The 25,843-nt window shown below is 39.2% G+C and overlaps 1 protein-coding gene across 4 annotated transcripts in view; it reads right to left on the minus strand.

The window, feature by feature from the left end:
* Positions 1 to 25,843, minus strand: part of Astn2 (astrotactin 2) — a 952,034-nt gene that overhangs the window by 560,222 nt on the left and 365,969 nt on the right. The window lies entirely within an intron of this gene.

Raw genomic sequence — 25,843 nt, forward strand, 5'->3', positions numbered from 1 at the left:
AGAATGTGACTGCATGTGAAGGCATGGTCTTTAAAAAGGCAGTGTTAAAAGGGGGTATTGATCGGAGCCTTTATTCAATATGACCCATGTACTTCTAAGAAGAAATTAACCACACATGTATAAGGAGGAGGGACTATATGAAGATGAGAAAAAAACAGCCAGCTACCAGCCAGAGACAGAGATAGCAGAAGAATTCAATCTTGCTGACACCATGAACTTTGACTGCTGACTCCATAACTATGAGAAAACCACCCCTAACATTTCAGCCTCTCTGAAACTGGTACTTTATTATAGCAACATTAGTAAACTAATACACCTCTTCTATTGTATTGAGCAAATATCTCTTATGTATGTTATAATTATTAGCCTTTATTTATTATGAAGGAACCTTAGAGATCACTTCTCAGAATAAAGTTTGTTCAAAACATATACAATAATAAATGTAAAATCACAAAGCCAATAATTGAAATTAAGTTCTATGCATGTAATTCCTGGAGATGCATAAAGTTCTAAATATAAAACTTAGTTTGAACTAAGCCCTTTTCATTGATTCCCCAAAAGTCCAATCTGGCTCTAAATACTGGAACATCACTGGATAGACAGAGGAAGTGGTATGTAGGTTATAATATATATCATGTGAGTAAGATACGAATGTTAAGAAGATGGAAGCTAAGGAGAAACTGAAAATGCCCAATGGCTATTTTAAAGAAGGTCATTTTATGGAAAGCACTGTATTGTTGAGCCCTTCCAAAAATAGAAACTTGTTTAAAAATGGAATAATCTTCTTGGAAATCATATAATAGACGAGAACTTTATGATGTTATGAGAATCATACATGACATCTAAAAGAAGTTTCCAAACACTTTTCTTTATTTTTCTCTAAGGAAAGTTTACTGATTTCCACCCCCAAACTCTCTCTTACTAGTGACATTTTAATGCCAGAAATGCATTGTATATTGCACGTTATTTATGGTTTACTTTTACAATGCACAGGGGGAGTATTTTATTACCCTCAAACCCATTTTTCACCTCTTTGTGGATGTGATAATACTCATTGAAGATGCACACTATAGTCAAACCCTCTTCTTAAATAGACAATCAAACCTAGAACAAAAGGCAGGAAAGGATATGCTCAAGATCCTATGAGGATTGGCCAAGTACCATCACATGTTATATAAAGAGCAACTAGAAACCTTGTATAATGCAGTGGTCTCCTAAAATTATCATGGAGCTGAGAATTACTATTGCCTCTTGACATTATAGTAGTTGGGTTTTTTTTTGTTGTTGTTGTTGTTTTTTCTTTTGTTTTGTTTTTTTGAGACAGGGTTTATCTGTGTAGCTTTGGAGCCTGTCCTGAAATTCACTCTGTAGCCCAGGCTGGCCTTGAACTCACAAAGATCTGCCTGTCTCTGCCTCCTGAGTTCTGGGATTAAAGGCATACACTACCACCGCCACAAGAGAAGCATTACTCATGGGTTTGGGTTCCTCATGGTGGTCATGTAAAGTATAGTATATACAATGATATGTGTGATACATAATATTTAATAAGGCTATTAAATATAAATGTTACTGCATTACATATTTAGTATCCTATAATTTTTTATCAGTTTTAGAGTATAGATCATCTATAGGATTTTAAGAAGGCAGTTTCCTATAAAAAGTTGTATTGGGTTACATATCAGTAGTCTGCACATACATCTCGTTTTTTCACATCCCTTGATTATATTGTTTTCTCCTATGCTTAATTAAATCTTATGGTGCTTTGCTTACCATGACAATATGAGCAACAATATATATCATATATGCAGACCAAGTTTGTAGGAAGAGGTGCCACCTAGCTTGTATAAGCACACATTATAATACCTGAACACTGGCAAAGCATGTATCCCCATTACTAAGAAATGCATGGCCAGAACTACCTCTAGAACCCTGTGTATAACTGGTTTTCCAAAGGCCATGCTATGTGAACATGTCAGGACTAGAACAGATCCTAAGATCACAGTTGGTTAAAGTAATACACACTGACCAACAAAAGCAGATCCTGTATAGCTGAATGACCCATCACAAAACTACAGCTCACAACACCCTTCTTTCAAGAAGGAGAGGATCACATCACAGGAGAATCACCTAAGAGCTCATCACTAGGTACCAGAGAAAAATCAACATGGGCATGGGAAGGCCAATGGGAAATGTAGTGTTCTACATAAGAAAAAAAATAGTTGTTTCTAAATAAATAGTTTTATTACTTTCCCAAAACTCACTAAAATGAAAGGTTTTTTAAAAGTGCCATGTGGAATTTCCTGTGGGCATTGACTAGTTTTTTTTTTTTAAATAACATTTTCTATATTCCCTATCTCAAACTGTGATCAAAGTCTGGCTAAAAACAGATTGTCACAGAATTCTACATGCTTTTATATGCCCTTGGTCTTGCTTCAAGTTGAGTTAGGGGTGTTTGGGGTCTGGAAAAAAGCTGTTTGAAGTTTCACTATTTCAAAAGAACATTTTCCCCAAAGGAACATGACAATTTGGTACCAAGCTAGGTAATGGAAAAAGAACAAAGCCAGAAAATGCTTTCTTGTGTTTTTTAACTCATTTAAATTTCTAAGGAAATAATTTTGGTGCAAGGTAGAAAGTAGCTATTTACTCTTAATTTTTTTCTTTTTTCAGATTTCCTTCAATATTTCACTGGGGATTTATGGGTCAGATCCAATCTAAATATCAGCTTTACTTAAGACATATAATTAGTGGTTCTTAATTTTTTAATTAAAATTATTCATTTATTGTGGGGGAGTATACATACTAATGTATGCAAATATAAGGCTGAGGAAACTTTCCAGAGTGGGTTCTCTCCTTCCAAACTGTAGTTGCCAGGATCATACTTGGGTTCAGAGCCTTGGTGGCAAGTGTGTTTACCCATTGAGCCATCCCACGGGCCTAGATTAGTGGCTTTAGAGGCACATAGTAGACATTTACTCCCAATCACATAAGTTCTTTATTTTGACTTTTACAACAGGAAAAATATTTTTCCCTTTCTGTTGCTGACCAAGTAAGACATGAATGTAAAAATGAAGCTTGGATAGGAGCTTTGTCAGAAGCAAAGAAGGCAGTTCCAAGCCTGGTCTAACCCCTTGTTTCTGGGTTACTGTAGGAAGATTCGATCCTGAAAGCTTCACTCATTTCCTTGTCTGAATTTTGGGAATACAATTCACAGAGCTTCCAATGTCATTAAGTAAAATTCATGTGAATTACCCATGAATATTGTAGTCTCTGGTTAGAGATTTACAGTGTGCTATTTTTGGAAAATCTGCACAGTAAGCAATGTATTTCTGAATATAATTAAATCTCTTACCCACACATATAATGCATGTGAGATATATATATGTGTGTGTGTGTGTGTGTGTGTGTGTACACAACTGACAATATGTCCTGGAATATTTGTATATTTATGTGTCCACACAATTCTATTAGTAATTGTATTTTGTGTAGAAAAGGACTCCTGAATTTGTGCAATAGCATAGTCCTGCCTATAATTTCATTCTTTAACATCCCCTTGCTCTCACCCATTTATTCATTTCCCCTAGGCTACCTTATACCACATCCCAGCATCTCCTCCTCTTACTTTCACAATCTTATCTAAGGTGACTTAGCCAGGAGGGGAGTGAAGGCATGCTGCAGGAGTGACAGATCCCAAGAAGGATGCCTGGAAAAATCAGGATCAGCACATTTGGAAGGAAAATGTCCCCCAAATATGGGACCACAGTGTGAATCGTGATGCAAATAAGAAGTAAGTGCATACCCTTGAACTGATCCCTGTTCTTCCCCTCTTCTTTGTTTCTGCCCTCATCTATATGATGTGCTTCTCTCTGCTCCTCCCAAGGAGCCTGCACACATGTCAAAGGCTGTTGGCAAAGGTAGCTCACAACTGTGAGCACTAAGAATAACCATATTAGCAATTCCTCCCTGAATCTGTTTCATTACTACAACATTGGTTCAAGCCAACCAACCAAATTAGACCCAGGCACCTGCCTGCCTTTCTGTCTCGCACTTCGTGTGTGTGTGTGTGTGTGTGTGTGTGTGTGTGTGTGTGTGTGTGTGTGTGTGTTGCTGTTTTGTCTCTGGAGGTCTTGCCTTCTACACTCTTCTTTCATCTGGGAAGAATTTCAGATAAAAAAAAGCACAGGCCTTGAAATCAGCAGACCTGGATCCAAATGGATTTGAAGTCCCATTATCTCACCATTTGTGTGGCTCTGGAATATGTTTCCTATTTCCTTTCTCAGGCTCTTCCTCTAAAAGACAGTGAAGGGCATTATCCATGTAGCACTTGCATGCATGTTATAGGACTGTGAGTGTCTGACACTCGGCATTTATCAGTTTGAAATTTGTACTGCTGTTGATGCTGTTCTTTAAATGGCCTTAGAACTATCCCCAGAGGGGAAGTAGTATTTGTACTCCCACTCTACAGGAAAAGCAAAGAAATTGAGGCTTCAGGACTTCATATGTGTATACCCTGAAACACACAGTTACATTGTTGACAACTAGAAATTAGAATGCACTCCGTAATGCTATTAGGCTGTCTCCTATTCTCACTTCACAGAAAATCTGTCCACACTACAAGGAATTATTTGTTTTAATTTACTTTGAATATGTGAATATTCACATCTAGTTCATTCTCTAACTACTGTACTTCCAAAGATGATGACTGAAACATAAATCATACTATGTTAGAGTGAGTAGAGAGGTATTGTATTGCATAACATTGTACTTTGATACTTATATCTCCAAGGACATGTAATATTTCCAAGAGCTATTTTCTGGAAACTGGACAACAATTCAAATTAATGCTGAGACTTAATCTAATTGTTTTATGATACTACAAAAGATTACATGAGGCAAAGCATCCAAAAGTCAGGCTCATGTTGATGGAACAGCTTTTACTGTCTGGCACAGATGAGAACAGCTGCCGAAAGATGTAATATTGGTACTTGGGGTGGCATAAGAAAGGAGATCTGCAGCTTATCCATACTGTAGCATCCTCAGCAATTAGCTGTTCGCCTGCTTAATACTGCTATGAATTCTAGAAGCTTAAAAAAAGAAAGGATAAAGTTTTATCTCTGGATCAAACAGAAGACTCTAGGGCTCAAGATGGGATTTGGGTGACTGAGATGCTTATTTCAAGTATACAATACATGAAGAGTGAAATCATTCTTTCTGTTCTCAGAAAGACTTGGTAAGGGACAACTTGAAAGAGTCTAGCTCTGCAGTCAGAAGGACTGATGAAACTCAAGCCTTGTCATTTGCCATTTGATCACCTTTATGTCTATGGCCTGACTTTGTGAGCCTTGGGGCTCCTCTGCTGAGAAATAGGACAGTGGCCAGTAGCACATACTTCTGTGCATGATTTCATATTGAGATGATTGTAATTTGTGAGAAAGGTAAGTTAGCCCAATGGTACTTAGGATCTTACCTCAGAGCTGAAACAATCATGAACAAAACAGTAATTTAGAATGTATATATATATATATGTAATGAAAATTTAGAAGATAAACATCAAAAGGTCATCAACTCAGCAGAGAGAGAATGGAAATGAGAATGAAGACATGTTTGATATTGTATCTCTTGCTAATGCTTATATCACTCTTTTGTAACAATCCTGATAATGAGTAACATTGTCCTGTTCGTATAGTTAGGAAGAAATAAAGATTAGAGTTGATATAAAGTTGTAGTATTGAGTCAGGCACATAGGTATTGGTGGGTTTTTGTTGTTGTTGTTGTTGCCAGAAATATAGACCTAGTCTGCTGGCATAATAAAAAGAAGGGAGCCTAGCCAGGGCTCAGGGACTAATGGTACATTTCCTTTCACCCATGGTACCTGTGGGTAATTTTCAGATTCTCACCTCCTTGTCTTTGTCCACACATTCGGGAATATGCAGGGCCATGAAACATGTCTGTCTCCCTTTAACCTACCAGTGACTCAGTGTGATGGCTAATTTTGATTGCCTATTTGGCAGAATCCCCTAGCAGACTAACCTCTGAGCATGTCTGTGCAGGAGTTTCTAGGTTAAGTTAATTAGGGTGGGGAGATGCACCCATGGACAGTGGTCCTGGAATGAACAAAAGCCATCTGAGTGTGAGTATTCATCGTTCTGGTTTCCGACACTGAGTACAATGTGACCAGCTGCCTCACACACCTGTCTCCATGCCTTCTCTGCTATGATGGAACATATCTTCAGTGAGCATAAATAAACCCTCCTTTCCTTAAATCATGTCTGTCACAGCAATCACATAAATAACTTAACAAACCTGGTCCCTTCCCTGATGGCCCAGCATAAGCATCTTTCTCATTACTGTAGTGTCATTTCCAAAGAATCTGATTTCAGCACATACTCACTGAGTTTCCCTCATGAGACAAGATGTGGATGTGCTGGGGCTTCTTCCATAAGAAGAAAATGAAATTTCTAAAGGAAACCATAACCAACACATGCTGGATGGACATCTTTTATTATGATGGTTAGCCCTTAGAAGACAATCATTAAAACATTCTGAATGAATGCATGAATGACAAATTGTACTTCCTGTCCACTGTCTGAAAAGCACTGTCTTAAGTGTTATCAAATGGTGGCAAAGGAGGCGAACTGCATAGTTACCACCACCTCCCCATTCCTGCACCTTAATACCCAATACCAAACTGCTTTCCAGAAAGAGTTACTCGAGGTGCTGAAGTCACCTAGAGCTCTTTCATATCTCTGTAGCCTTGGACAAGTATATTGCCCACTTTGTGTTTCCACATACTCATCTGAGAATAATGAGGAAATTAATGCTTCCTTTTTCTAGGAGTATTGTCAAGAAGAAGTATGTTAATGGGTGGAAAATGTTTTGAAGAGTAGTTGGCACTCGATTATACTCTGCCCTCATATATGCACATTTTCACTCCCATACCGTAGATGAATAAGCTAAAGATAACAAACAAGTGCCTTTTTCTGCCTTGTCCAAGGTACATAGTTTTGAAAGTAGAATTGTGAGCTGCACACTCCAGATTCTCTACTTCATCTCCTGTGACTTTACTTCTTTACAGTATTGTGTTTAACTAATGAGTGTGCTTATTTCAATAATTAACAAATTTAGGGAGCACCACTTACATGTCCATCCTGCCTAGTGTTCAGCAAGTAACAAGACAGGGCATTTGTCTACAGAGAACATATAATGTTAGGTAGATGGGCATGGCACAAGTAGTATCACCAACACACACAATCACAACTGTGGACAAGCATTCTGGAGGAGGAAAGAAGCTCTGTGGGTATCAAGCAAAGTATGTGTGTGTATATCTGCAAGTGTGCATGTGTGTATATGCTTATTTGTGTGTATGTATATGTGTATATATGTAAGTGCATACCTCTGTATATGTATATGTGTATAAATGTAAGTGTGAATATATGTGTGCATGTTTAGTAGTAGAAAAGAAAGAGCGCAGATAGTTTTAGTAAAATCATGTCCCCTGCAAAGACCACAAAGTAGCAAAGCTTCTGGAATAGAAAGTAGATGGAGCTGTTTTCATCCAGCTTACCATCTAGCAAACGATTTTAACCAAATGAGGAGATTCCCAGGATGCTTGTATATATTTATGTTTTTTTCTTTCAAGTTTAATTGTCCATTCTTGGGTGTTAAGAGTCTAGGTGAATGTACAGTTCAGTAGCCAGGCCATGATTTTGTGTCTCTACATCAAACCCTATGGTGCATACACAATCTACCCACCAGGAATAGGCACGATGGAAGCCACATGAAAGGATAAATAAAGTTCAGTCAATTTCACTTTTGTAAAGAACCAGTGGATGAATCCTCTTTCTCATTGCTAAATTCATTTAGATGATGAAGCCCTACTGTGTTTTCAGAGTGAGAGAAAAAAATCCAAGGCAGTATTGAAAAGCAGAAACAGGGAATGAGGCAACCAGTATTCATGTTCTAGCCCTGCCACTAGCTTACCAAATGATAACTATCCAGTTAAATGGGCTTTGGTTACTCAGCTATAAAAATGTGGATAATGATCTCATAGGAATGTGGGAGGTAATATATGTAAATTAAATTTATGTGTTTCAAATTACTCACATTTAATGTAAATGAGGCAATATATGTAAAGTGCTTAAAACACTACCTGACACATAATAAGTGCTTAATAAATGTTAGTGTTCTCAGTACCATTACTACCTTTGTATATTTGATAATCTTATGAAATAAAAGAGAATGTAGCTTTGTTCAAATATAGTTTGGCAAAAACAAATACAATAACCAAGCCTCCTGCTTAAGCAACATATTAGCTCAAGGTAATACAGCACAAACAAAAGCCCATTTTGTGACTCATTTCTACTTTGCTAATTGCCTGTTCCTGTTCTGGACCTCAGCCAGGAGTCAGTCTTTAGCCTTGCCATGGATACATTCACATCAGCTCATGAGTGTGCGTAAACAAGAGTGCACAGCCCTTGCCATCTCTAAGGACCGCAACGAAATGGCATTAAAAGTGAATGATTTGAAACAACTGAAATTTAATTAAAAACAAAATTAAAAGTTGTTCCAAGCCTGGTGCTTCAGCCAGCAAGACTCAGAGGAAATTAGTAAGTGCTACTAATAGCTGGATCCAATTCACAAGCCTCTACAAAGAGGCAGAGGGAGCAGAGAAGATGCATACCTTTTAGATGAAACAATTAAAAATCACTTCTGAGAAATAATCACAAACAGTATCCCAGGGTAAAAAGGACCATTATTTGCTGATGTGTTTCTCTTGGATATCATTATTTCCATTATGGAAAAGGGCACTGAGATTCCCAAGTAGCATCCTCTGTGGCAACACAGAAAGGTAGGAATTGAACATGTTAGAGATGGGATGAATTCCTTTAACGAGTATTTGGCACATGCTGTCTAAAATTTTACCTGACTGATTTATTCAACCTTTGAAAATCTAGATATTCATGTTGCTTAGTATAATTAGTTTTCTTCAAGGAATGGACCTAATAAAGACCAATGTCAGCTGGATGATGGGCACTAGAGAGGTTAAATAAACTGGTTATGGGAATTATATGGGTAGATATGTGTGCGTTTGTGTGTATATACATATATATGTATTATATGCATATTTGGTCCGATTTCGAGACATGGTATTTAGAAACAAGTCTATGAGATTCCTGACTCTGAGGGAAGAATGGAGATAACTGGAGAATTAGTACACCTATGCCAGCAGGAAGGAAGACACATGAAATGGTCTGAGACAGTAAGAGTGGTGGGGAGAAATGAGGTGCACGTGACCAGAACTGAGATGGTTAAGCTTCACATGAGCATTAGCTTACATAGTGGAGTGGTTGTGAGGGCCCACAGTGACTCCAGTTTGTGGCGTGATTCCATCTTGACTCAAGGTCAGTGAGTTCAAGCATGTCTTTGCCCCTTTAGGCTAGATAACAGGTTGTTTCACCAAAGGCATGGTTACCAGATGTCTTACTCTTCAAGGCTGGATAACAGGATGTTTTGCCAAAGGCGTGGTTGCCAGACATCTTGAGAATTAAGGAGGTGTTTATACTTGTTTGTACCTTGGACCATAGTGTCCTTGTGAGGGGGTGGTCTTTTATTCCCCCCCTTGCTTTGGGTGTAAAAAGGCTGTGAGAAATAAACTCAAGGCCGATCCCATGTTTCTGTCTTTTTCTTTTACATCTATGTCTCTATTTTTCCTATCTGTTATTTCTCAATTCTCACTCCCCTATTCAGGACTGTTCGACAGGTTAGATGGGACCCCAAAGTGGGGCAGCCCAACTTAAATGCATATAATCAGAACAGATGGCAAATGTCCCAGAGAATGCTCTCAGCTCTCTATATCTCACAGTCTCAGTTCTCTTGGGCATATAGTGGCAACAAAGATGCCTCTCCTCTGGAAGAGTGCCTGCTCCCTTGGTCATTTCTACAATCCATTTCATTGCATTTACACCAAGCATGTTGACCTTGTTCCATCCCTGCAGCCATTCAGACAGTTTCAAGCCTGCTGCTTCCTCTGCCTGTGCACATTTCCCCTTTCACCCCTTCACATCTGTTTAAATGCCACCTCTTCAGAGATCAGCCCCATGATAAACAGCAAGTTCAAACTCTCTTCTTCCTCCTTGATTTAATTACATTCACAGCTGCTTAACATGCTACCACTGTTTACTTTGCCACTTTGAAAATCTGCTTCAATCTTTCCTCATTGAGAAGGAAAGAATCATGGAAGTAGAACCTGTTATGCCTTCTGCGGAAGAGCACTTTTATTACCCTACAGCACATATGGAACATGGAATATTTTATATGTGAGCACATTCTAAATGATTAAATAAAGTATTAGGTGTAAAATGCTTACCATACTGCTAGACATGTCAGTAGCACATGATGAGTTTTACCAGTTATTCTATTATTATTGTTGTTGTTATTATTTTATATATTACAACCTGATCACAGTTTCCCTCCCTCCCTTCCCCCAGTCTTCCCTCAATTTCCACTCTCCCCCAGATACATGTTCCCCATCTCCCTTCAGAAAAGAGCAGCCTTCTAGGCATTGCAACCAAATACAGCATAATATGCTACAAAAAGACCAGGTACATATCATCACATCAAGGCTGGACAAGGCAACCCAGTAGGAGGAAAGGGTCCCATAGGTATTCAAAAGTGTCAGTGACCACCTCACTCCCACTGTTAGGAATCCCACAAGGACACCAAGCTACTCAGCTATAACATATTAGTTATTATTATGAATATTGGACCATAAGTTTACTTAGATTCCTAGTGGGAGGGATTCTCTGTGGGGGAAAGTTAGAAGTTCGGAGATTGAAATGATGAGGCCAGAGGCTTCCAAATGCGAACTTGGCATATTTCATTGACTTTGAAACAAGCACGATTCCTCAATATGTTTCTATTGCCTACATGGATGTAAGCATCACGCATGAGAAAACCATATGGTCCTGAGGGTGGAGGCAACAGGTTAGTTGAGGAGAGGCTGGAGGTAATTCTCTTTTGCTCAAACCATTCTCATCTCATCCTCAAACATGTTTCTTTAGAGAGAAGCTATGTAGTGATATATTGTGTCCCCCAATATATTGTGCACCCTGATAAAGCTTATCTGAGAATCAGAGGAAAAAGCCAGCTACTATATTAAACATAGATGTCAGGCAATCATAGCACATGCCTTTAATCCTAGCATTCAGGAGGCAGAGATCCATCCAGATCTCTGTGAGTTCAAGGCCACACTGGGAACAGAGCCAAGCATGGTGGCACACACCTTTAATTCCAACATTGTCCTATTCCTCTGATCTCTTAGCTTTTCACCCCAATTTCTGGCTCCAGGTTTTTTTAAATTAATAAGATCGTTTAGCAATTTGTCTTACAAAGCTGTAGTGTTTACTTCACATTATTTTTTTGTCTAAGAAGCTCTCCAGGACAACCTCAGTGAAAACATCATTATCTGTCTTCTGTATTAGTCCTTATAGAGCTTTGAAAGTATGAAGCTTTTGTTTACTTGGCTTATTAGTGTTTGGGGTTTAAAAATAAAGCTCCAATAGTGACTGTAGTTACAGTAGTGCTACTGAATATTTCAGACCTTATGGGTTTTATTTATTATCTTGAATGGGGAAAGGATCTAAATATACAACTAATATCCCATACTGCACACTATGAGAGAATATGGTGGTTATAAAAGGGGAAGAAAGAATCCTTGCTTGAAAGTGGTATATTTGGAGTATGATAACAGTTTATAAGAGAATATCATCAGCCTTGGGATTTAAATACATAGGAAACTTTGGGGTCCCAAAGCAAGGATGTCCACTTTCTCTGCAAAGTCACAGAACATTGTCTACAGAAGCCACACATGAGTTGCATGTGGAAGACAATGTGTAGGTGGAGTGTAGGGGTTAGAAGACTGATGCAGGAGAAAAGTACTACTTGCAAGAGATAAAAAGAGAACCTGAGCCATCAGGAAACATCTAGTGTATGTAGCTGGAGTGTGTGAAGCCTTAATGTGGGGGAATAATCAAATATGAGAGTGAAGATAGCTTCCTGTTCTAATAGTCTACAATTTAGAAAATTGCTAAGCTAGTTTCTTGGCAGTGTGCCCACCATGTGCCCTCACCCCTGTGCCCATCTGCTCCCTTTTAAGGTGGTAGAAGCTGCCATTTTAATTGATTCTATATTTCAAATATGACATCAGGTCCCTAGGCCTCCTTTTAGGCTTCTTTTTCTAAGGCAAGCCCAGTGTCCAGCCCATTAATGCTGCATTTAAGTCTTTTCAGGAAATATCCATCTCTGGAAGCTTCATATTCTTGGGTCAGGTCGGCACCTGTGTAGGTGCTGGGGGCTGACACTCTCTCCATCCTCCACCTTGGCCCCAATACGGTGCTAAGATAATGCTCCACCCAATCAAACATTCAGCAGAGCAGCCTTCTGATAGCTGACAAATTAATTTTGCTTACACAGTACAGTGACATCCTTTACTAATAATTTTCACCCAGACAGGGCTTTGAAGGTCCTACCACTATGTGTTCTTCATAGTTGCTTACATTTTTTCCTTGTCTTGCTTTCACTCATATCCTTCAAATGTGGTCAGGGGGTTGGCATCTGATTCATAATCTCATATCAGGGAGATGGTGCATGAGTGGAATCTATCATAGCTGACGTTCAACTGTGTTCATCAGAAGCCTGACCCTTGCAGCTAGTGACCATCCATTCTTGACAATGACATCCTGAATTTTGGTGCATTTGAGTCCTCATTTTCCTGAGGGTGAGGCTGGAGTCAGGATTTGAATCCACAGACTCTGGCATTTGTACTCTACCTTTCACCTACCACACTTTACAGCCCACAAGAGGGAATTATTCAACCTGCCTCCCTTTTCTCTCAGACACACCTTTACAGTGCTGGGGATAGACTCCAAGGCCTCGTGCATGCTAGGCAAGCATATTGCCGCCAAGCTGTATTATCAGCCTTAACTTGGGCTTCTTAGTTTAGGGATCCAAACTCAGGTTCTCATGGTTCCATGGCAATCACTTTACCCACTGAGCCAACATCTTCCTAGTCCCTCCTTTTTAAACATGTTTTTGTCATACATTAATTATATGTAACAATGTGTTTCATTGTAACATTTTCATACCTATACATAATCTTTTTTGTATTGCCCTTTTTCCTCTTCCCCTGCAGTCATTCTTTCAAAGGAACAAACAAACAAACAGTGGCTGCATCACTGTCATTTTTTTAGGATAAAAGTTGGACATGGACCTGGGCGGTTGTGGTGCACTCCTTTAATCCCAGCACTCAGGAGGCAAGAGGCAGGTGGATCTCTGTGAGTTTGAGGCCAGCCTGGTCTACAGAGCGAGATCCAGGAAAGGTGCAAAGCTACACAGAGAAACCCTGTCTCAAAAAACCAAAATAAATAAATAAATAAATAAGTTGGACATGGGTTGTGCATTACATCTATTGGACAAGCTCATGATTAGCATGTGAAAGGCTGTAGATCTGAGTCACAAAACTATAAAAAAGGGGGTTTCTTCAGGCTGGCACTCCCCTGAATTCCCATTCATACCCACATCAAATCCTAGCATTTCCACCTTGTCTGTCCACTCCTTCCTTTGTGTCGCTCCTTTTAGCTGGAACACCATCTATCTTGTCCTTATCCTTCCCATATCATCCTTAAAAAAATACATATGTTCACTCTAAATCCCTACCGATCCTATGTCCTGTGAAGGTGAAAGACCCAAGTCACTCTTTTTAAGATTCATCTACATCTATCCAGTGAGAAATACTCAGTCTTCCTTGACAACCTTGCTAACTCTGGTTTTGTGTTCCCTGGCTTCAGGTTAATCAACTATTAAAGTCTTTCAATATACCTGTCTTAATACTCAGCAAAGGGATGATGGCATTAAGGACATAATTAGCACTTACTGACCAAGTCATTTGAAAAATTTCAGGCAGTTATCTAATTTATCCTTACCACTTCCCTGTAAGGTAGGGATCCATGGTTTCTCTTTCACAGACAATGAGAGTGGTGGCTAGGAGAAGTGTTAACACTCATTCAAGACACATATTTAGTAAGTGGGGGAGTATTGATTTGAACCTTATGGATGGACTTTTATTCTATATCTCATGTTTTCTTTATTACCCATCCATTTTTAATCCTGGCCACATTTGAGCTTTTCCATGGCTTTGATTCTTGATTCTGGCTCAGCAAATGTCAGCTTCACATCTGAAAGTGTGGATTCACTGATAAAGTTCAAATGTGAAGCATTTAAAAGAAAGGAAGGAATAAACAGGGAATCACAGGTAGTCGATGACAGAAACAAGTCCAGCTGATGATCAGATGCCCAGGGCATTAGCAGAGATTCCAGAAGTTACCAACAGTTTCAGTAAACCTCAAGGCTGAGCAGCTGCAGACATATTTGCTTTAGATACCCAGAGGGGCCCCCTGAGGAAGAAAGCAAAATAGCAAGGCTTTGCTGGGTATTGAGAGCTGGGCGGGGGATGCACAGGTTGTAATTACTCCTCTCCTCTCATAATCTTCCTTCTGAAAACACTGCATTCTTCTTCCTCCCATACTCTCAGCAGCACTGAAGGAAGATGCTGAAGATCCCTTGGCATCTGGAGCTGAGAGCTAGAGTTGGGGATAGAGCTGCCCCACCAAGCCACTTCCCACCACCTTCTTTTTCATCCAGACAGCCTTGGGAGCTTGCATTCCCCAGAGAAACTTGGCAGGGATCCTTCTAAGCTTTCTTCAAATGGCAACTTGTGGGCTGTGGAAAGTTTGCTCAGCTGCCTCTGCTCTCGGCATCTACACCCAGGGACGGTCTCACTACACAGATTGGGTGGAACCAGCTTGACGAGACAAGACTTAGGACACTGACATGATACTAATAGGAGATCTCATCTCTCATAGCATCAATGGATATTTTTTTTTCTCTCTCTTTTTTTTTTTTTTTGGTTTTTCGAGACAGGGTTTCTCTGGGTAGCTTTGCGCCTTTTCCTGGAACTCACTTGGTAGCCCAGGCTGGCCTCGAACTCACAGAGATCCGAACTCACAGAGATCCGCCTGGCTCTGCCTCCTGAGTGCTGGGATTAAAGGCGTGCGCCACCACCGCCCGGCAATCAATGGATATTTTTAAGTTGACCCAGAAATGTAAACGTTTAGGGGGTACAGTGCAATACTTTATCACATGTAAGCACTATATATTCATTAATTCAGGGATGATATTACAGCACATCCCTCACCAAAAAATATTTATCATTTCTTTTGATTTGCAAATAGTTAACGTCTTCTTCTTTAATCATTCTGAAAATGGAATAAATTATTGTTAACCATGTCACCACAGTATGTTATAGGAACCGGTGTATAATCTTCCTCTTTAATGGCACTTTTATATCCAATGAACAATCCTTTTCTATTCTCCTGTCCTCTTTCCCTCTCCCAAGACTCTAGTGCCCAATATTATGCTCTCTCCCTCAATGAGATCAACATATTTTAGTTTCTATATGAGTGGGGACATGTGTGTTTGTCTTTCTGTGCCTGACTTATTTTACATGCTGTAACATCCTGCCAGTTTTAATCACTAGTATTTTCCACTTTCAAAATGTTCAAAAGATAGTAGATTTTTGAGTTTCTCCCATAATTTCTAATGAAGAAACTGGGAACTAAAGAAGTAGAGATTCACCCAGAGTCATGAAATACTAGTGGAGGACAAGACTTGACTATATTTTAGTCACTGGGTGATTTTTTTTTTTGTTTAGCAAATTCTATCCATGTTAATATGAAACGATTCTTTCTACATGTGTGACACCAAGGGAGTTAAATGACAGAGAACAAAGATGCTTGTTCTTACATGACCTATGTATGTTCACATAGTCCTTACACTACAAGGAGTGGACATAGTCCATAAGGTAATAAAATTAAATGAGGCAATACTTTGCAACACATTTATCACAGGGGAGGGCACTTAACAACAGCTCTGTAAATGACTCTCATTATTAGTTGCTATTGTTATTGCAATATGAGGACGTTTCCATATAAGGTCTACATAAATGCAGAGAGAAGTGTCCTGTTCCCTTACTGTGAAGTACGCCATCACCCATAACCCACTAGGGAAGTGTCAGTAGCTATAGCACTTAGCTTGGGTACCATATTCTAAGCACCTTTCCTCAGCAACATGAATCATTCACAGCTCAGAGTTCTTAGCTATCCCTCATCTGCTTCTTCACAGCATCCAGTCAGACACCATTATAGGACGTCCACACTGTATTTCATCTTGTACTTGCCACTAAACTGGGAGATGCCAGTTTGGTGTTATCTATCTCTACATCCCTAGGATGTGAGCATATCACAGAGACGATAATATCCCAAAATACACTGACCAGAGGGAAACTAGGAGAAAGAGGAGGAGAGGAAGGAAGAAGAGAAAGGAAAAATAACTGTGTAATAGACTGTAAGAATAAAGTAACAGTGATCTTCAAGAATTTAAGTACTTAGTTTATTCTTTCTAGTTGAGAGAAAGTAAGCTCAATATCATTAGTTCCTTTACTTCTATAGCTTTATGCATGAAAACCCTATTCCAAGCCCTGTGTTGTTTTTATAAATAGGAAAAGGAAAAACAAGTAATAAGAGCAGGTACTACCCCCTCATCATCATATTCACTCTTAAAGTTGGCAAAGAGGGTTCAAAGGCATCAGAGAACTGATGCTTTCTCTAAGCAGAGGGGCCTAACATTGTGTTTAGAAGAGACAACTGGAGCTTGTGATGGTGGTATAATATATTGGAGGTCTCAAAGAAAGGAGGCAGAAGGGTCTAGATCTCACCTCTCCATGTGTTATGTAACCTACTTGCATTCGTTATGTGTTTCGTCCACATTCTAATTCAGTAGCCCACTCTCACATCATTTGCGAAAACCAAGCTGTCAATGGTACAGTATGGACCGATGGAGACTTGAGCTCCATCTCATGGGAGCTCCCAACCTGCTTTCTGTCCTTGCAGTCTAAAAGGAAATGAAGCCTGTGTTTAAAACGACAGGATAGAATGATTACTGAGATAAAATGGAATTTTACTATCCTTTGTAACCACCCTCTGTCCTCCAGTTCCTGGGAACATAGTTTTGAACTCAGTCTGTGATCAAAACATAGAAATTAGTCTCTAATTGTGGACGTCAAACACAGTTTCCTCCTTTGCGAGGAAGCAAATTAGGAACAATTCATTCTGGTTGGAAGCCAAGCTAATATCTTAGCGTAGAGTGTCATTAAAACTCTCAATCCCACTGGCTGTTGTGATAGCTATAAAGGCTTGAACATGTTCTGTGGCTTAGAATGGTTTCCCTAGATTTGTTCTTCCCTAGACTCCTTGTCACGTTTAACCTGGGGCTTGGTTACTATTTAAGGAAGAAACGGCTTGAAGCATATTTTTTCCTTCTACAGTTTTCTGAATTTAGACGTTCTTAATGAAGAGATTTGGAAAAAAAATGAGTCCACTCTAGGGGGCATCCACAGCTCCCAGCACCGGTGCCAAGCCATTGCTGAGCAAGTTGCCCATTAAATATAAGAATAAGACAGAGGGGAAAAAAAGCTTTCACAGTTTATAATTATATTACCAGTTTCATTACAGATCTCATTTTAATTCTGACTGAAACCTAGCCTTCCCTTCTGCCTGCACTTGCTCACGTATAGTTATTAAGTCTGGGTTGGAGTTCAACTTCTTCTTCCTGGTTTCAGCATATTAATATGGTTTATTGGTATTTCATTGCCTCCTCCCCCCCTGGGCATTCTGAATCTCAGCTCAATTTATATTTTCCCCTCTTTCTGGGCTCTGAGATAAAGCTTGTTTCATTTTGGTGTCAGGGTTGGGGTGTGAGTTTGATGGGAGTTGCTTATCTTCGGGGATGAGTGCAGAAACTGTGGGGAGGAAAGTCAATCACAGGAGGCAGCCTTCGGGTTCTGGCGCTATTATTCTTGATGCTGTATCTTCTCAGGGCATCTGGATCTACTTGCCACCCATTGCTTCCTTCATTCTTCGAAAGACGTGGTTTATTACATATTTACCATGTCAGAGTGTCCATTAGGCATTATAATAGATTGGGGATATGAATACCCTGAATCCCTTGCCCTGGGGAAAATTTAACTCTCTCCATTATAACCACTTCAATTTTTTTTTCCCACTGGGAAAATGTTTCAGGGAAAGAGACAACTGTTCTAGGTAATGTTCTAAGTGCTAAACACAATGTATGAAAAATATATAATTTGCAACCAAGAAAGGCAGATTGACCTTAATCAAATAGTTGTGCAATTGCAAATAGAAATGCCTTTAATAAAGGAAAAAAAGTTAGGTTGAAAGAGAGCAATTAACAAAGGATCTATATAAGGTGGGGTGGGGAAGGGGAAGTTAATCACAGTTGAACAAAGGTGGCAAACTGGGGAGAAGTAGAGAGGGCCACATATGCAAAGGCCTTAAGACAGACAACAGTGAGTATTTAAGGATTTGGCCTCAAAGGGTTAGAAAGGGCATGTTCAGTCTTGATAATAAAGTACAATGGGAGTCACTGAATGGTTTTATGGAAAAACATAACATATTGAGATTTTTTTTTCTTAAAATATAATCATTTTAAATTTCAAAAACTGGAGTGTAGACTCTTGTTTTAATGCCAGAGGAAAAAGTTTTCAGGGTAATGCAGCCATTTCAGTGAAACACAAGCAGCAGTTCAGAGAGAGACTGTGCAGTCTTTTGAAAGGCAAAATACAGGTGTATGAAATACTCAAAGATGGTAACAGTATCTTGGGGGTATATAATGAAGGTGTTATTGAGAAAGAAGAGAAGTCGTTCGGGCTTAGAAATGGGAGGAGTGCAAATCATTGAAGTGAGGAGGGTTGCTTCTCACATAGAATAATGAACAGGCCAGGGTCTGGAGAGCAGCAGACAGAAACAAGACAGTCCACTTGTCTTAACAACATTAAGTCTGTGCAGATGAGTTAGGAATGAAAAAAGCAGGGGCCACATTGTGCATCGCTTCCACCAATTAACCTGCTTCATGATGTTCCTTTGAACATGTGTGATTAACGCTGAACATTTTAAAACAAAGCCTGGGATGAGTCCAGAGAGCAGGGTGCCTGAGGAACTACTTTCTAAAATAAATTGCTTGGCAGCTTGTGGCTAAGCAGTCACTTTCAGTGTGGTGTAATTTTCCCTTCTAAGGACTGAAAATACTCCTCCCATGTGTTCAAATCACTGCAAACTAGCTCTGCAGTCACTTATGAACCTCATTTCTCATTAAAGTCACAAAGCCCTGCATTAGCTTACTCTCTCAGGTTGAAAGACAAGAACTAGTCGTGGGAAGCAGATAAATGCAGACAGGATTCATTGTAAACAAATATGTGTTCAAAACATCCACAGTGTGGCATATTAATAAACTAGGGCATCCTGATATGTGGGCATTTATACTTGATTTTCCAGGCTCAGAAAGAACCATCAGAATTTAAATGACTCAGTCATAAGAAACAGAGGAGGCTTGACAACCCTCTTACTTCAACCAACAAGATGAGGTTAATAGTTTAAATTGACCTGAATAAAAAAACATGTTTTAACAGAAGCATATTTCTATATTCTATAATAATCATATCTATATGTGTCGTAGCTTTATTGATTCTCTCTCTCTCTCTCTCTCTCTCTCTCTCTCTCTCTCTCTCTGTGTGTGTGTGTGTGTGTGTGTGTGTGTGTGTGTGTGTGTGTGTGCATAGGAGCTAAATTCATGACTTAGGTTAGAAAACTATTGGGATACACTCTGTTTCCTCAACCCCAAAACTTCAGAGTTTTACATTATTTCTGAGCTTCATTAAAGAATGCATGACAATCATGGATGGAATATTAAAGATGAAACAAACATATTGTAAAAACCTTCAAAAATGAAGTTGATTGATAATTTAGATTCTGATAAAAATGGTTCCCACGGAAACTGAATATATGCTTAACGCAACTCATGCCTTCTCACTTCTGTGACTTCACAGAATGGGGGTCATCTGTTCTCCCAGGATCTCTGTGATAGGGACTCATTACCTTTCAATGACCCCCTTCTAATATTAAGAAAACACTGTCACAACTACTAGCATTTATTTGACTTATTGAGCCATTAGGTCTTAGGTACAGAGCTAACAGCTTTATGAGAATTATTTCATTTATTCTGCACAGTAATTCCATTCGATAAGTATGCTATTATCCCCAATTTATAGATAATGAAACAGAAGCTTAGGAAGTTTAGGGAGTGGGCACAAAGTCACACAGTCAACAGCAGAGGAGGACATTTCCAAACCAAGGCTGCACCTTCCACACTCAGAGTTCTAGTTTTACATTCCGAGGTCTCCAAGTAACACAGTTCATCATTGCAGAGTTTTCTTTGCTGAAAACTCGGTAAATGGTAGGATGTGGAATGGTGGTAAAAGCAGAATTAAGCTTTCGTATATTCTCCCCTTCCATATGGGTTTTCTTCACTCTAACCCTTATTTTTTCAGATATGCTAAATGGAGGTGATAAATTCTGCCTCACAATTTTCGTCTACATCTAAGTAACCAAGTTGTATACAATGAGATATATAACAGATATGCTCAATAATTTTTGTTTTTCTTTTAAGCCACAGCAAATCCTGGACCAGGGAACCTATGATAGACTGGAACTACCTCACATAATTGATTTAAATAGATTATTAAATAGATTATTCATTCACATGTAGTCTCTTTTACTTGCTTTCCATATTGAAATGTGAAGATAGCCTGTCTTACAAAGGATGTTTCTAGGGAAGTGTAAACTAACATCTCAGCTAAGATCGTCTTTTAATGTTGGCTGATAACTATTTGTCAAGTATGCTTAGCAGTATTGATGAAGCCTAAACCTTTGTTATTAAGGAAAATACATCAATCACCTTAGTGGTGAAAATAAACAAACAGACAAAAGTCAAACTAACAACAACAACAACAACAACAAAACACTCATTGTATTCAGTGCTGTGAGAAACCACTGGAGGTATGATATCAGACAGACCTAGCCATGGGACACTAATAAGTATAGGACAAACCAAATAGCTTCATGACAACTCCAAGGGACCTCAAGGGGTGACTAAATGTGTTGCATGGAAAGAAAGTCAGACTTATAGAGATATTGGCATATAGTATGTTTTGGAAAGAAAGTCTCCCCCAAAGACTCATGTGTTGTACGTCTAGTCCCAAAATGGTACATGTAATCATTAAGAGGAAAGTGGATAATGAAAGTTCTCATGGAATCAAATGATGCATAACTGCAATATATATGCATTATTGGGAGGTCAGGTATAGTTGGAAGAAATAGGTCACTAGGTAGAGAGTGCACCTTCCAAGGATGCATATTACCGCTTCTACTCTGTTTGCTTCCCAGTTGACCCAAGATGAACAATTTGGCCTATCATGGCTTTTTTCCATGATGTTATAGTTTTGCTAGAGGCAAGAAGCAATGAAGATAGGTGTTCATGAATGGAAATTCTGAAACTATGAGCCACAACAGGATCTTTGATTCTTTAAAGTTGTTTACCTGAGGCATTGGTTATGATCATGGGAAACTAATATATAGCATAACTCTCAAGTTCCATCAAGGAACTACTTAGTCCTCACAAATACTAATGCTAGGCTCTGGGGGATATAAGACATGTGCAGATGACTTATAAATAGCAGCTAGAGAAAAATGCTAAATTCGGTAAGCTTATGTGCAGATTTGTTACATTGCTTCAGTGTGTGCTTAGCCTACAAAAGCCACTCGTGGTCTTGATGGAGTCCACGAGGAGGGGGAGGAAAGGGTAAGAGTTGTCAAAGGCTTGGATAGCAACTGTGTCACTATCGATTGCTCTTGCCAGCTGGGCTCTGGACAAGTGCTATGTCGTTTTGACCTTTTCCCCATAATAGGCAGTAAGCATCAAGTATAACTATAAAGTAACACAAGGTCAGAATTCATTTTCTTCTGAAGACAGGATACATTACTCAGCCCCATCTAATATTTCAGTCCTATGGACAGCTCAATGCATAAGATGGGCTGAGAGCTTCCCCTACGGAGAAAGGGCCAACACCTTGGCAGTTTGGAGTCCTGGGGGACAGTGAAAAAGGATGAAAGCTGCTATAGCAATATGGTCCTTAGGAGATCTGGTTTTAACTGGAGTTCCTTAGAACTGACATGAGCTGCTCTCCTGACAAGCCTCATTGTGATTTTTCCACCAACCTATCCAGTCATTTTAAGGAAACTACATATAATCTAATTGTATAAATACATATAAAATATCATTGAACTGTTCACCCTCAGTCTGCACTTATGTATTTAAGATAGATCATCATTCATTTATGGTTGTCAGTGCAAAATGATGACAGTGGTCCATGAAAATAGGCATTACCGTTGTTCTGTGCATCCTTCTGTTATGTAACAACCTTCTCTCTCTAGGAACTAGAGCCAGTGCCCTGCCCACTATCAAGTAAATGACTGATCTTTCCTAAATTCTTCTCTACTCCACAGAAGACTGGCTTTATCAATTAATTCCTCTTCCTTCTGTTTCAGTTGTGGATAGTAAGAAACATGTTGGACTATTATCGAAGGGATAAGATGAACAACACATGCAGAGATTCTGAGATAGGAGGACTTGGGTCTGAACTGGGGAACTGGACACACATCCAGTCTCTTGACATCAAGTACTACCTGAACTTAGTATTCCCATGGACTTAGAGAAGATAGATGATGATGTGTGTTTCTTTCTTGAATTGGGAAAGTCACTTCCATCTGATGGGGGTTCATGTCCCAGTTTCTGAATTATCTTTAATGTTTTCTTTTCTTTTTTTTTTGTTTTTTTTGAGACAGGGTTTCTCTGTGTAGCTTTGTGCCTTTCCTGGAACTCACTTTGTAGACCAGGCTGGTCTCGAACTCACAGAGATCCACCTGGCTCTGCCTCCCGAGTGCTGGGATTAAAGGCGTGTGCCACCACCGCCCGGGCCATCTTTAATGTTTTCTCTGAGAGGCAATGTTGTATTTTGACCCCCTAAATTCTCTACATCTTTTTAGGTGCCTATAGAATATTGAATCTATAGGTAGATTATTGAATCTAATCTGAAAAAAAGATACAGAAATAATAAGTTAAAAAGGTAGAATATCTACTTTTGAGAGGCAACTATTTGTTTTAAATATTTTACATTGGATTGGATTTTGGTATATTGTATACAACTTTGTACTGGACTTGTAGCTAGAGTTTTCCTGCCTTGCCCACAGTCAGGACAAATCTTTGTCACCTGCCAGTCCCACAGGCGCTCAGACCCAACCAAGTCAACACAGAGACTTTATATTGCTTACAAACTGTATGGCTGTGGCAGGCTTCTTGCCAACTGTTCTTATAGCTTAAATTAATCCATTTCCATAAATCTATACTTTGCCACGTGGCTCGTTGCTTACCAGCATCTTCACATGCGGCTTGTCCTGGAGGCGGCTGGCAGTGACTCCTTCTGTCTTCCTGTTCTTTCTTTTCTCCTCTCTGTTAGTCCTACCTATACTTCCTGCCTAGCCACTGGCCAATCAGTGTTTTATTTATTGACCAATCAGAGCAACACATTTGCCATACAGAACATCCCACAGCACTGACTCACCAAAATAGGATAAATAATGAAAATATTTTTTGGTCTGAATTTGTCAAATATTAATGGACTGGACATTGTTAATATATATAATGGAGTTTCTTGTCTGAATCTGTCACATGTTAATGGACTAGACATTGTTAATGTAATTCTTGACTGTATATATTGTATATACTTATTGTATATACTTTTTCTTACACTAGTTATAATTTATTTTAAACAAAAAAAGGGAAATTTGGTTAATATATTGTGCACCCCAAAAAACTTACCTGGGGATCAGAAAACAGAACAGTCATTATATTAAACATAGAGGTTAGGCAGTGGTAGCACATGCCTTTAATCCTAGCATTCCTGAGGCTGAGATCTATCCGAATCTCTGTGAGTTTAAGGCCACACTGAAAACAGCCAGGCATGACGACACATAACTTTAATTCCAGTACTTGAGATCTCCTGTCTCGCTTAGGAAAGACACATGCATTTAAACCCAAGAAGTGATGGCAGGAAGCAGAAAGGTGTATAAGGCGTGAGGACCAAGAACTAGAGGCTTTTTAGACTTTTTACACTTTCAGGCTTTTAGCAGCAATTCAGCTGAGATCCATTTGGATGAGGACTCAGAGGCTTCCAGTTTGAGGAAACAGGATTAGCTGAGAAGTTGGCCAGGTGAGGTTAGCTGTGGTTTGTTCTGCTTCTCTGATCTTCCAGCATTCACCCCAATACCTGGCTCCCGAGATTTTTTTTTTATTAATAAGACTATTTAAGATTCGTCTTACAGGTGCCCCTATTATTTTTCTATTCTCCAGGTACATGCTGTCTGAAAATTTGCTAACCATTTAGAAGAAATAGGCATCATTCTGACAGTATACCTATGAGTCAGATAGAACTATCACCCCGACTTTGTACATACAAAGACCCAGTCAAAGAAGGGAGAAGTAGAGAAGATAACAAAAATTTGAATTAAGGCTTGCATCACTTCTAGCTCTGTGTTCTTAGCAACTGAACTGTTTTACTCCAGTGTTGAGCAAGTTAGCTTCCAGTGATCAACATTTCTACATGTGTATAAATAAATAACTAAAGCTTGGGTATGTCTATCTCTTAAAATATAACAGCTAGTGACTAGTGACTGGTGAGTGATAATAAGTGTGTGTTGGGAGGGCTGACAGGCCATTCACAGTGGTATGAATTTTCACTGTGGCTTTTATGCAGTTCATGCTTATCACCACTGTCCTCCCATCTTAATTTTGCAGCCACACATGGACTCTGGCAATTCATCTAGCCCTGAGCTCCATGAAACAAATTGCTCATATTTTCTTATAAATTCTGTTTCTTCTATCTTATTCTTTCTGTCCAGCTGTCTGTCTGTCTCTCCTCCTTCTCTCTCTCTCTCTCTCTCTCTCTCTCTCTCTCTCTCACACACACACACACACACACACACATATACATACAGACATACACCCACAGACACAGACACAGACACACAGACACACACACACACACACATACAGACAGACATACAGACACAGACACACACACACACTGTCTTATATGTACATGTGATTCATTAGGGATAAAAAATCCTGACACTCAAAACATGTACAGTTACAGTCACAAGTTTATACTATATTTAAAATAATTTAGTTGTATATATGGTAAAAGGATTAAATATTAGGTTGATTTACAGATTGGGGAGAGTAAATGGGATACACTCCAAGTTCTGCATAATTATTAGCTATGAATGATTCTAGACAAAGAGAAACAATGTCTTCAGTTTGTCTTCAGTTGTATATACAGTGATGAGCCCACCAAGCTCCAGTGGATAGTTGATAATTGTAAGCCCATGGTCACAAAAATGTCCTTGATTGAACTCAGTGGGTCACAAAACCAAAAGACATGACTGTGAGAGAAGAACCTGAAGGGAGGATGGGGGCTGTCAGGGGTGGGAAGTGAGAGTAAATAGGATACATCTTAGATGTGTATGAAGGCATCAAAGAACATATTTTAACTATTAAGGACTAAAATGCAAATTAAGTTACATGCTCATGAACACCTTTTTAAAAGGTGTAACCATGCCAAGCTTTAGCACAGCTGTGATAGTAAGGTGAAGAGAAAGGTTTGGTGAGCAGGTGCCTGCCGGCACACCCCACTGGAAGAAGCAAACTACATGGGCATTTTTAGAGGACACTTTAGCAATAGACATTAAGCATCTTAATCAGTTCC

Source organism: Peromyscus maniculatus, chromosome 2, assembly GCF_049852395.1.
Source record: "Peromyscus maniculatus bairdii isolate BWxNUB_F1_BW_parent chromosome 2, HU_Pman_BW_mat_3.1, whole genome shotgun sequence".
NCBI classification, from domain to species: Eukaryota; Metazoa; Chordata; class Mammalia; order Rodentia; family Cricetidae; genus Peromyscus; species Peromyscus maniculatus.